This window comes from Eurosta solidaginis, chromosome 1 (genome assembly GCF_040869045.1).
Source record: "Eurosta solidaginis isolate ZX-2024a chromosome 1, ASM4086904v1, whole genome shotgun sequence".
In the NCBI taxonomy this organism is placed as follows: domain Eukaryota; kingdom Metazoa; phylum Arthropoda; class Insecta; order Diptera; family Tephritidae; genus Eurosta; species Eurosta solidaginis.
The window spans coordinates 97,564,294-97,576,343 of NC_090319.1; the positions used below are offsets into that span (position 1 = coordinate 97,564,294).

General features: G+C 36.1%; 1 protein-coding gene across 1 annotated transcript in view; it reads right to left on the reverse strand.

Annotated features, from left to right (window-relative positions):
* Zmynd8 (Zinc finger MYND-type containing 8) overlaps nucleotides 1-3,416 on the reverse strand; it is a 56,362-nt gene extending 52,946 nt beyond the window's left edge. Inside the window, exon 1 of the mRNA XM_067759296.1 lies at nucleotides 2,314-3,416. The gene's annotated coding sequence lies outside the window, so the exon portion shown is untranslated. The remainder of the gene's footprint in view (nucleotides 1-2,313) is intronic.
* Nucleotides 3,417-12,050: the final 8,634 nt, after the last annotated feature.

Genomic DNA, 12,050 nt, shown 5'->3' on the forward strand with positions numbered 1-12,050 from the left:
CTTCCAGAGGATTTCGGGGAGTGTTATTGATGTTGATAGCCCTTTCCCGGATATTGATCCGGTACGTTCTGGAAAATATTACCATTAAGGTACTTGTCCGATTTCATATGACCATGTTAAACCTTCTAGGCCGTCCAACCTCTTTTTCATGTGGAACTTGCGGTCGCCGGATAGAGAAGCTAACATTGCGTTGGCAACCCTTTCAATTCGTTGCGATTCACAACCACTTGATTTTCAGTTGAATAGAATGAATAAACGCGACTCCTTTCATATGTATATATATGGAAATTTTATCAAATGTAGAACAAGGAATAGCTATGCTTAATAAAGATAACATTAAAATGCTCTGTGAGATATGGGGGCGGAGCTTGGTGTGGGGAGGGATGGCCTGAAGGTTTAATGTGGCCATATAAATCGTTCCCGAGATGGTCGGGCTAGCACCTTAATGGCGCTGTGTTACCGGAGAGTACCGGACCTGTATCCGGCAAAGGACCATCACATCGATAACACTCCCCAAGTCTTATCGCTACAACAACAACAACAAAATCGATTCTCCGGAACTACTTTCTCTTCTCCTTTTCTATGCACTTGAGAGGTGTCTAAGGGACAAATACATTTCTGCGTTCAAACGCGTAGAACGAATTTTGCAAATAATGAACCTATTCACAGAATGATTTCCTTATGTAACTCTGTTTGTAATCATACCGATTTTAACTCATGTAAAGAACATTTTAAAGCTGATGTTGATTACTATCTTTTCAATTAATATGTTCCGGTATTCCTATAAATATATAAATGTTTGTACAAACATATGTAAACCGTAGCGAATTATGTATTTATAAAAATGTTTGTTATTATGTCATTGTAATTTTAATTTGTTACCATATATTTTTCTATTTCATTAATTTTTACTAAGTTGTTAGATATCTGTGAGGACTATGTCCGGTAGATAAATAAATAAAAAAAAAAAAGAAAAATATTTCGTGGCAGAAAAATGCTCGGAGCGTTTTCCAAGCCACTGCTGAGGGGCGACTCTCTCTTGGAAAAACTTGTTTTACTGTTGGAAAACTTGTTTCTAAATTTTTTTATGTTGCTTTGCCCGGGACTTGAACCAAGGACCTTTGATGTGGCAGGCGGAGCACTACAACACCACGTTGGCCGCTAGCTAAACTGAAAGAGATATGAAGTTTAAATCTAGCTTGCAGGTTGTTACAGGTTTTAGTGAACCGTTTATCCGGGTCTGGCACCACCTACTTTTGCCATTTGTGTAGCTGCCATAGTAATTTTGAAAGTCTCCGGCAGTGCAAAGCTGTTGCAACGAATGTAATTACGTTTAAACACAAGCATAGCTGCCATGATAACAATGTGATCTATACCTTTCTTAGAATTGCTTTATCATATTCTTATCTAAATTAACAATAGTACTAGTACACCTTACTAGCAAATTTATTATATTTCACATTTAATGAATGCCTATAAGGCATTTTAAAACTGACTCAACTTTCCCGAGATGGCCAGGCTCGTACCTTAATGGTGCTTGTTACCAGAACACACCGAATTTATATCCCGGCAAAGGACAATAAACATCATCAATACTCCCAAACCTTCGGGTGTCTTAATCGCTACAACAACAAAAACGGGTCATAACACCGTTGTATTTGGAACCAAAATAAATTTTTTGTGAAGATATATTTTGAGATATCTTAAGGCAAACGATGCTTCGAAGTCTTGTTTAGGTTCAATTTGTGCCGAGATAACGAAGTATATGCGACTTGTTTTTGTAAACTTGCGTGATGTGCACATACAACTGATTGGATAAAACCTTAGATCTTAACAAAGAACATGTCAACTATCTTTTCGCATAATTTACAACTACTGCGCCTGCTCTTCCCGTTAACTCGTGGAATTTGAGTAGTCGCAACAAGTTATACACATATATATAAAACCTTGCAATGAATTTACAACTATAGCAAAATATTATTAAGTAAACCGATGCCCTCAAAACTGAACTGGACTCATCTGGCCACGCTAATTGGTAGTTATATACATAAAAGTTACGAATGCTCCATAGACGGATCGGGAAATCCATTATTTATTTGCTCCACCACATTTCTAGATCTTCATGCATAGGAAATTATCAGAATAGTGATGGTTAAAATATTAACAACAAATCCATGTATGTACATACTTTTTTCTAGTAGGTAAGTATATATATGTATACTTGGTAGGTATATATACGTAAGCAACATATTAAAGCAAAATTCAATGAAAATTTCCCATTAGATAATAAGTAGTAATCTCAACATTACTTACTTGTTATTTGGTTGCACTAATGTTAACGTGGTATTGATGCTGCTTCTCCTACAGCTTCTGTTATACTTCCCTTTTTCTCTTTAAACTCTGCTGTGGCATTTATAACCATTGACTACCTACTCTAAAATTGTTGTGTGGCGTTTTGTAGCTGGAAGGCCGGCCTGCCTGGACAGTTGAAATGGCCGCCACAGCAGTGGTGACCAGCAGGTCTATTGAGTTATATCGATTTCTCTGATGAGCCAATAGCTTTCATACGTACATATATGAATGCACAAATTCTACAAAATCTCAATATGATTTCAACTACAATTGGAATATTGTTGGCGCAAGAATTTTCCCATACAATTAATAAGTTACATCTGCATTGAATACAAAAATCTCCTAATCTACAAATCCACTTCTTTCAACGCAGTCTACAATGTCATTTCACTGTTCGTGTGAATTAAAAATGTTTGCATTATTTTTTCTTTTTTAAGTTTCAATACTTGAAATCGCTTTTCTTCGGCAAATTTTTGTCGCCTTCGCAAATCGCAAATCAAGTCGTGCACTTAAAAATGTTGTATGCACGTCTGTACATAATTAAATCCATACATACAATCATACAATTAGATATTTGACGTTTCAGCTTTGGTAGATATTTCCTGCCTTCTATCTTGGGCTCAAAATTTCACGTAATTAAATTGCAATTCCAATCAAAATGCAAAATACGATTAATTTGCAAATTTATGATATATTTTCCATCAAAACTTCAATGTATTAACATTAAATATGCATCAATGATTTGTAGCTGTCGTTGATGATGCTTGTTGTTGTTTGACTATCCGCCGCACTGATGACATCGACCGACTCGTTGGTTATTCAATTCATTTCTTCGTTGTTCACTTTGTTTCGCCGCTATTTCACTTTTCGCCGCAGTTATTAACCAAAGTAGATGTTTTTGTATTCAAAGTTTAATTATTTTATTTTTCAATTTCACATTTAAATGATGTATATATTTATTGAGCTTGTATAACAAATGGATTAAGTTTTTTCGTGTCCGACTTATCGCAAAATTCTTAACAATCAACTGTACGATTCAAGTTATTGTTGTTCGCTGTAAAAAATGAAAAAATTTCTACTCGGAGGTAGGAATATTTTATCGAACCAAATTAATCGATGCGATCCAAATTTAAAATATCGTTATATAATATCGAGTAAGAATAAAGAGCCTGGCAAATTTTACATAAGCCCGAATTAAAGTTGACATAGTCATAACGCCATAGTCATAAACATATTTTCACTTATCTGTATCAAATTGGCATCAGTTATTGGTGCCCTTACCTAAAAATCGTGAAAATTTCATAAAAATTAAAAAAACGCAAAAAATTACAAACATATACCACAAAAAATAAGTCTCTTAGTTAAAACGTAAACGTAAAAAAAATCTACGAAAGCTAATAAATTCTCCAACTCAAATATTTTTAGGTTATGGATATGGCGAAAAACCAAAAACCAATTGGTTGGCTATGATACGGTTTTGGCTTTAGCGTTGTGGTATGGCACCATTAATCGATTACATTGATTTCCATGAGGTTGGTTGGATTAGGGGTTTTATATGGATATGGATACGTCAAATTTAAACGGCCCTTTAGTCATAATGCTTTGTCATAACCGTAATCTTACTTAAGCATATCTATCGGCATCGGTTTTTGGTGCCTTAACTTGAAAAATTTTATAATTTCATAAAAAAGAAGAAAATGCAAAAAACTAGTGAAAAATTGCAAAATTAATAAGTTACAAAACGTATGCATAATATATAAATATTTGAGTTGGTGAATTTATTAACATTATGGATATTTCATTTATTGTTTTGAATACGTTATGGCTCAGTGATATTAATTGTGCAATCTGGTATTAGGTTTTTACATTTTCTTTTTTTTTGTTATGAATTTGTCACATATATCAGGATAAGGCACCAATAACCGACGCCAATTGGTATATTAGACCTAGTTACATCCGATTGGTAGGCGAGAGCGCGAGAAGGAAGGAAAACGGCTATGGGCAACTCCGTGCTCGTTACTCTGCTTCGTCGGTATCTTTGCCTTGAAATCGGCAATAAATTAATCTGTTGTCGCGTTCAAGTTTTCTTGTATGGAACCGGAAATTTCAAAAGCAATGGAACTGCTTTCCTCTTAGTCAAAATCAACTTTTTTATATAGATGCATTCAACACAATCTTATGCACGCCTGTAAAGGGTCTGGCAAAGTTCACATAGTCATAACGCCATAGTCATAACCATATTTTCACTTATCCATATCAATTGGCATCAGTTATTGGTGCCTTAACCTAAAAATCGTGAAATTTTCATAAAAATGAAGAAATCGCAAAAAATTACAAAGATATACCACAAAAAATAAGTCTCTTAGTCAAAACGTATCCAAAACAAGAAATAAAATCTACAATAAGTTAATAAATTCTCCAAATCAAATATTTTTGGGTTATGGATATGGCGAAAAACCAAAAACCACTTGGTGGGCTAGGGTTATGGTTATGGCTAGGGCATTATGGTATGGCCCCATTGACCAATTACATTGATTTCCATTAGGTTGGTTGGATCAGCTGTTATATATGGATATGGATACGTCAAGTTTAAACGGCCCTTAACATCGCCACAATCATGTAAGATTCTGCAGTTGTAAATATGAAGAAACTTCATACTTAGCAATTGAAATTTTTTTCGCCTTGCACATTACATACAAAATATCGCGAAACACTGTTAAAAATTTCTCACTAAACGAGAAAAATACTTGCTATTTTGTCTCCTATTCATTTGTTAAATTGCAGTTTTAACTGTGAAAAATTTTAGAAAAGTACCAACGAGTGGGGAAAAAATTTTCACTTGCAAAGTGTGAAAGCACCCTTAAACAGAGCAAATGTGGATTTCTAATTCTTATGCTTTACTTGCAACAAGTTGGCTTCTTTTTTGGCGCCAGTGTTGCTCGATCTGCCGTTTTTGGTGAAAATATGTGCAATCTAATCATGAATAAGATTGCATAGGCGGCCACCGTGGTGTGATGGTAGAGTGCTCCGCCTATCACACCGAGTGCTCTGGGTTCACACCCAGGGCAAAGCAACATCGAAATTTTAGAAATAAGGTTTTTCAATTAGAAGAAAATTTTCCTAAGCGGGGTCGCCCCTCGGCAGTGTTTGGCAAGCACCCCGAGTGTATTTCTGCCATCAAAAGCTCTCAGTGAAAACTCATCTGCCTCGCAGATGCTGTTCGGAGTCGGCATAAAACAAGTAGGTCCCGTCCCGCCAATTTGTAGGAAAAATGAAAAAGGAACACGACGCAAATTGGAAGAGAAGCTCGGCCTAAAATCTCTTCGGAGGTTATCGCGCCTAACATTTATTTATCTTTATATGAAAAACTGCTTATGTAGCGGGGCTTTAAGGAACATTTGAGTTTATTTAGTCGAAAATTCAGTGACTCAAATCGCTTATCGAGAATTCTTAAAATTCACTAGACTATGGCGTGAAAAATATCGGTATATGCCAACAAAGTATCGAAATGCAGAATGAATTAGCGAAGAGGAGTAAGAAAAAGCGAATTGAGCTCGCTTGATTTATTTCTACCAAAGGCGAATTCAGTATGGATTCGCCTTAATTTCCACTCTCTTGTATTTGTCGAATTGTCGCCGCCGGCAAACTACTCTCTTGCAAGCACTTGTAGCTTGTGTAACGCAATTGCCTTCTCTTAAATTTGTTTCCGGTAGATTTAGTAGAACCCGCGATTTATGTGGAATGTGATTACTGACTTATAAATCTGTCCCAATTTTTATGTGTAGAGGCGATTTTATAGTGGTTTAAGAGTAACATTTCAATTTAAGAGCAATGTTTGAATACAAACAGGATAATTACCGATTAGTCTCATTAAACGGAGAATTTTGGTTAATATATATTCAATTATCTCGGGCAAATATTAACTAGACTTCTTTCAGCAGCATGATTGAATCATGTTTCAACAGTACCATCGAAAATATCATTTTGATTTTTGAAGACTTCAGTTATATTTCAAAAAACGTCAGTTTAATTTTATAATGTATTGTATGGACTTTAGAAGGAATTAGGGTGAAATGAACTTTAGATAAGTCAAGTGCACTTTAGAAAATACTAAGTTCATCTAATCAATATTTAAATTATTTATTAAAAAAGGCAAATACAATTTATATAATTCTCCAGTACATTTGGTATTATCGAAAGTATATTTGATACTTTCAAAAGAACTTTCGATACTTACTAAGTACATTACATACATATTCAAAAAGTGTTGACCAGCTTAATCAAATCTAAGAATTTTCGGAAGGCCTGCCGATACAACAAAGCATATAAAATATTTTGTAATCACACTAGAAACAACAACAACGTGCACCAATTTCATAATGAAGCACTATTATAATCATATAAAATACAAATATGGAGAGCATGTTTGCATAACACTAAAACACTATAGTAAGCAAAAACAAAAACTTGCCAAGCAATTAAACCAATTGAAATTCTTGCTTGAATGCAAGAAATACGATTTAATCCCGAATCATCTCACTACTATCACTAAAGGACTTACTATTAAAACTACATCTGAGAGGGTTAAGCAACAGCTCGAAAGATCCAAACATCAGTTTCTCAAAAAAGTAGTAAACGTAGAAATAACGCAAACAAACATAAACATAAAAGCCATTAGGAATAACATATACAACTCCGATCAACAGATAAAACGATACATGAATGATGGAGATTACCGCGCGTTTGTAGATAAACAAGAGTTACTGTACAAAAGAATAACTAAGGAGATAAAAGAAACACACAATAAAAAATTAAAAAAACTTAATCATGAACAAATTTCCAACATGGGAATCCATATGAACAACGATTGGTTCGTAAACAAAACGGACATTGTTTTTCCAGAGGAAGTCAAGTGGCTACTCTCTCTGGGTAGGAAGTTCACTATCCCAACGACTAAAAGAAATTTTACACCAATACATGTCATAGCGGAAATGGAACAAATAATACAGACCTTTGACGATGATAAAACGAAAGACGTAATTAGAAACAAGCTAAGTAATAGAATACTACAATTCAAACGAGGTAATAAGCATAACTCCAAAGAAAAGTTTATTTTGGAAACATTTAAAAAAACCAAATTATTTTTGGATGCACACAAAAATATTATTATAACTGATGCCGACAAAGGAAACAAAACCGTGGTACTATACAAAGAAGAATATACCGAAAAAATGAGTAAAATAATAGACGACAAAAACACATATAAAACACTTAGGAATGATCCTACTAATGAACTCCAAAGGAAAAACAATAGATTAGTAGAAGACTTATACAAAAACAAAGCCATTACCTTAAAAGAAAAACAACAGCTTATGTGCTCAACTGCTAATGCCCCCAGAATGTATGGCTTGCCTAAAATACACAAACCTGGTCATCCATTCCGTCCAATAGTATCGTCCATAAATGTACCATGTTACAGATTATCTAGATATGTTGGAGATATCCTCAAAGATTTAATATCTGATGAACTTAATATAAAAAATGCCTTTGAACTCAAAGAAAAAATCAACAATATAAATCTTTCCGACGACGACATACTGGTGTCGTTTGATGTAGTATCATTGTTCACTAATATACCTACGATGCTCGCGATCAAGATAATAATGAAAAAATGGGATGAGATCTCCAGAAGAAACTCCATCACAAAAAAACAATTTCTGGGATTACTGAACTTTTGTTTAAAAGATAATAATTATTTTCTGTGGGGCGATAAGCTTTACGCTCAAACCTATGGAATGCCGATGGGAAACCCACTCTCTCCTACTATAGCCGACTTGGTGATGGATGACCTATTAAATTACGCTATGGCAGAACTTAAAGAAAGGTCAAATATAAATATAAAATTCTTATGCAAATACGTGGATGATATATTTGCTATCGTGAAGAGAAGGGACTTAGATCAAATCCTACATACCCTCAACAAGTACCACAACAAACTCAATTTCACGGTGGAAGTTGAAAATAATGGCAGCATCCCCTTTCTAGACACACGTATCTTCAGAATGGACAATAAACTTGTGCTAGATTGGTATACCAAACCCACTTCATCTGGGCGTTTAATTAATTATCTTTCAGCCCAGCCCTCTAAATATAAAGTGAATACCGCAAAAAACCTCATATACAAAGTGCTGAAAATTTGCCACCAAAAATTCTGGGATAAAAATTTGAAAAAAATCACTAATATATTAATACAAAATAATTACCCTCACACACTCATACAAAATCTAATAAAACAGGAAATGGAACAGATTTAACACACAAAAATCAACAACACTACAGAAAATACCGATGGCAGACCTAAACAATTTTACAGTGTAACATACATACCTAGGCTAACAGACAATTTTAACAAAAGCTTAATCAAAAGCAACAACAACGTATGTTTGGCATATAAATCTAACATAACCCTGTCAAGTATCTACACCAAAACAAAAACCCCGATTCCAACGTCACAACAAAACAATGTAGTTTACGAAATCGAATGTAAGGGAACAGAAAACCAAACATGCAATAAAACATACATAGGAACAACAAAACGTACACTAGGCGTAAGATTAAAAGAACATGCTGCAGACATTAAAAACAACAAAAACAGCACAGCACTATCGCAACATACAACAGCCACTGGCCACATAGCTGACATAAGCAATGCGAAAATCTTAGACAAAGAAAAAAGAGGAAAAGTCAGATTGACACTGGAAAGCTTGCGAATAATGCAAAACAGAAGCCGAACTGTAAACAGGAAAGAGGACACTTATGACATTTCATCCGCTTATTTATTATGTTTATAATTGTTGGTTTTTTCTACTTATGGATCAAAGTCCAATTTGACAAGTATACCTAAACAGAAGGGTATCTAAACATTTTAAATTTTGACTTGCATTTAATTTATTTATTAATTACAACTGTGCATTATGTAAATTATAATTACATATTTATACACATAAATTGTAAGTTTTTTATCTTAATGTGATATTTACACAAAAAGTTCTTCAATTTTAAGTTCTATAATTTTCTATTTTCATGTTTCATGTTCAACGTTGTTGTTTGTGGTGTATTATACTATTATTTAATAAATGCAGTCTGCCCCTGAAGAAGCTAAGAAGATTAGCGAAACGTAGGGCTTGAATAGTGGAGTCCTTTGACTTGCACTAAACCAAATTTTGGTCATTGCAGCCTATTTCTATTACATACATATTCAAAAAGTGTTGACCAGCTTAATCAAATCTAAGTACATTAGGGAGTTTCCACGAGAAAGTAAACCTATAGGTATGTAGATGCGGGGAAAAGTTGTCTTATAAAACTGGAGACAGTAAAGATACAAAGGTTGGAAAAGCTTTCAATCGAGCTACTATAAACTTAATTCTTTGAATGCACTTTCAAGCATAGTTGAAAATTTTGATTGTATTACAATACCTACATATATAGAAAAATTTCAGTGCGCACTATTAAGATAAGATTCCTGTGTTGCAGCTGCCGGTTCTAGCGGGTACGACCCTGACGCTGAGGGGCTCTGCTAAATACCTAGGAGTAATTTTGGATAGGAAACTATCCTGGAGGAAAACGCTCAGGTGCGTGCGAGGAAAGCAACGGTGGCACTGTACAGATGTAGGGGAGCTGTTGCACGAAGATGGGAACTATCGCCGGATACTACCCTGTGGCTGTACACTGCTGTGGTTAGACCAATCCTTCTATACGGGGCTTTAGTTTGGTGGACGAGCTTAGATACAAAATCGAACCTACGAGTATTCCAGAAGGTACAAAGAAGTGCTCTAGTCTGCGTGGCGGGCGCTCTACGCACCACCCCTGCGTAGGCGCTGGATACTCTTTTTTAATGTGTTGCCAATAGATTTAATGGCTAAGCAATGTGTGGCCTTTACTGCTCTACGGCTGCGGGAGTTATCCGGCTGGAGAGACAATGTGGTTCGCCATGCAGCCATCCTTAAGAATCTGGATTCGCCTTTGTCGGACTATTGCGCTCAGACTGTATTTTTGGATATGAAGTACGAGGTTGTTATCCCGGATAGGGATTATTGCAGATATATACTGACGGCTCCAAAAGGTGGCCAGCAGGATCTTTGCATCTCAACTAGGGTGGAATCTATTCTTTAGCCTACCCGATCATTGCAGCGTCTTTCAGGCGAAAGTGGCTGCTATAAATGAGGCCGATGATCACATGAGGAATGCTGTTCACGGCTATAATAAAATTTGTATTTACTCTGACAGCCAGGCTGCACTAAAACCGCTTGGATTGGTCACATGTGAGAAGTGCCGCAAATATTTTAACGAGATCGCTGAGCAAACTTCCCTCAGTCTGGTACGGGTGCCTGGACACTCGGAAATACCGGGCAATGAGATGGCTGACGAACTTGCAAGAGGGGGCACATCCGCTCCGCTTACGTCGTCTTGGAAGGGATTGAGCATGCCGCTCGCTACCTGTAAGCTCACTTTGAAAGGATTTTTCCTTAGGGAAGCGGGTGTGAGATAGAGCAATCTCGTATCATGCTACCACTCTAAGCTCGTGTGGCCTGAATGGGACGCGAGACGTAGAAGAAGTTTCCTTCTTCTGGGAAGGGGGGACATATCTCTGGTGGTTTGACTTATAACCGGCCACATAGCAATCGGGAAGCATGCACAACGGCTGGGTGCTCCTTATAATGATTACTGCAGGAGCTACTAAGACGAAGAAGAGATAGAAACAGTCAAGCATTTTCTGTGCGACTGTCCTGCGCTTTGGCGCAAGGGGAAGAAATCTGTGGGATATCCCTTCTTTGTCGATCTTTGTGATCTGGCTAAGTTGGAACCTAAGAAATTCCTGACCTTTGCTGAATCGACCTGTTGGTTTGAGTAGGGGAGAGATCCACGTGGTATCACAATGGGACCTTTTGGGCCTAAGTGCACTGGTGCTCGCACCGGTGGCCAGTCTAACATAACCTAACCTTTTTTTATCACTATAGTGATAGTGCTGTGTTGCAGTCATTTTATTTTTTCACTACCACTCAGTTGGGTGAAAAACAAAAAATACCGTTATTGGAACGGTATGCCTCCACTCAAATAAGTAAAGAAAACTGCTTTTGCACTAAGCTGAAGCTGAAAATATTTTCACTACCAGCTTTTAAATTTCAATGAAATTTGGTATGTAGGTTCCTGGGCACTCATCTGAGATCGCTATTTAAAATGAACGAAATCGGAGTATAACCACGCCCACTTTTTCGATATCGAAAATTTCGAAAAATCGAAAAAGTGCGATAAGAAAATCTCAAAATGTGTCTTTACTAAACTTAGTTCACGTACTTATCTGAACTCACTTTATCTTGGTAATAAAAATGGGCGAAATCCGACTATGACCACGCCCACTTTTTCGATATCGAAAATTTCGAAAAATGAAAAAATGCCATAATTCTATAACAAATACGAAAAAAGGGATGAAAAACGGTGATTGGATTGGCTTTTTGACGCAAAATATAACTTCAGAAAAAACTTTGTAAAATGGGTGCGACACCTATCATATTAAGTAGAAGAAAATGAAAAAGTTCTGCAGGGCGAAATCAGAAGCCCGTGGAATAATGGCAGGAATACTGTTCGTGGTATTACATATATAAATAAATTAGCGGCACCCGACAGATGATGTTCGGGGT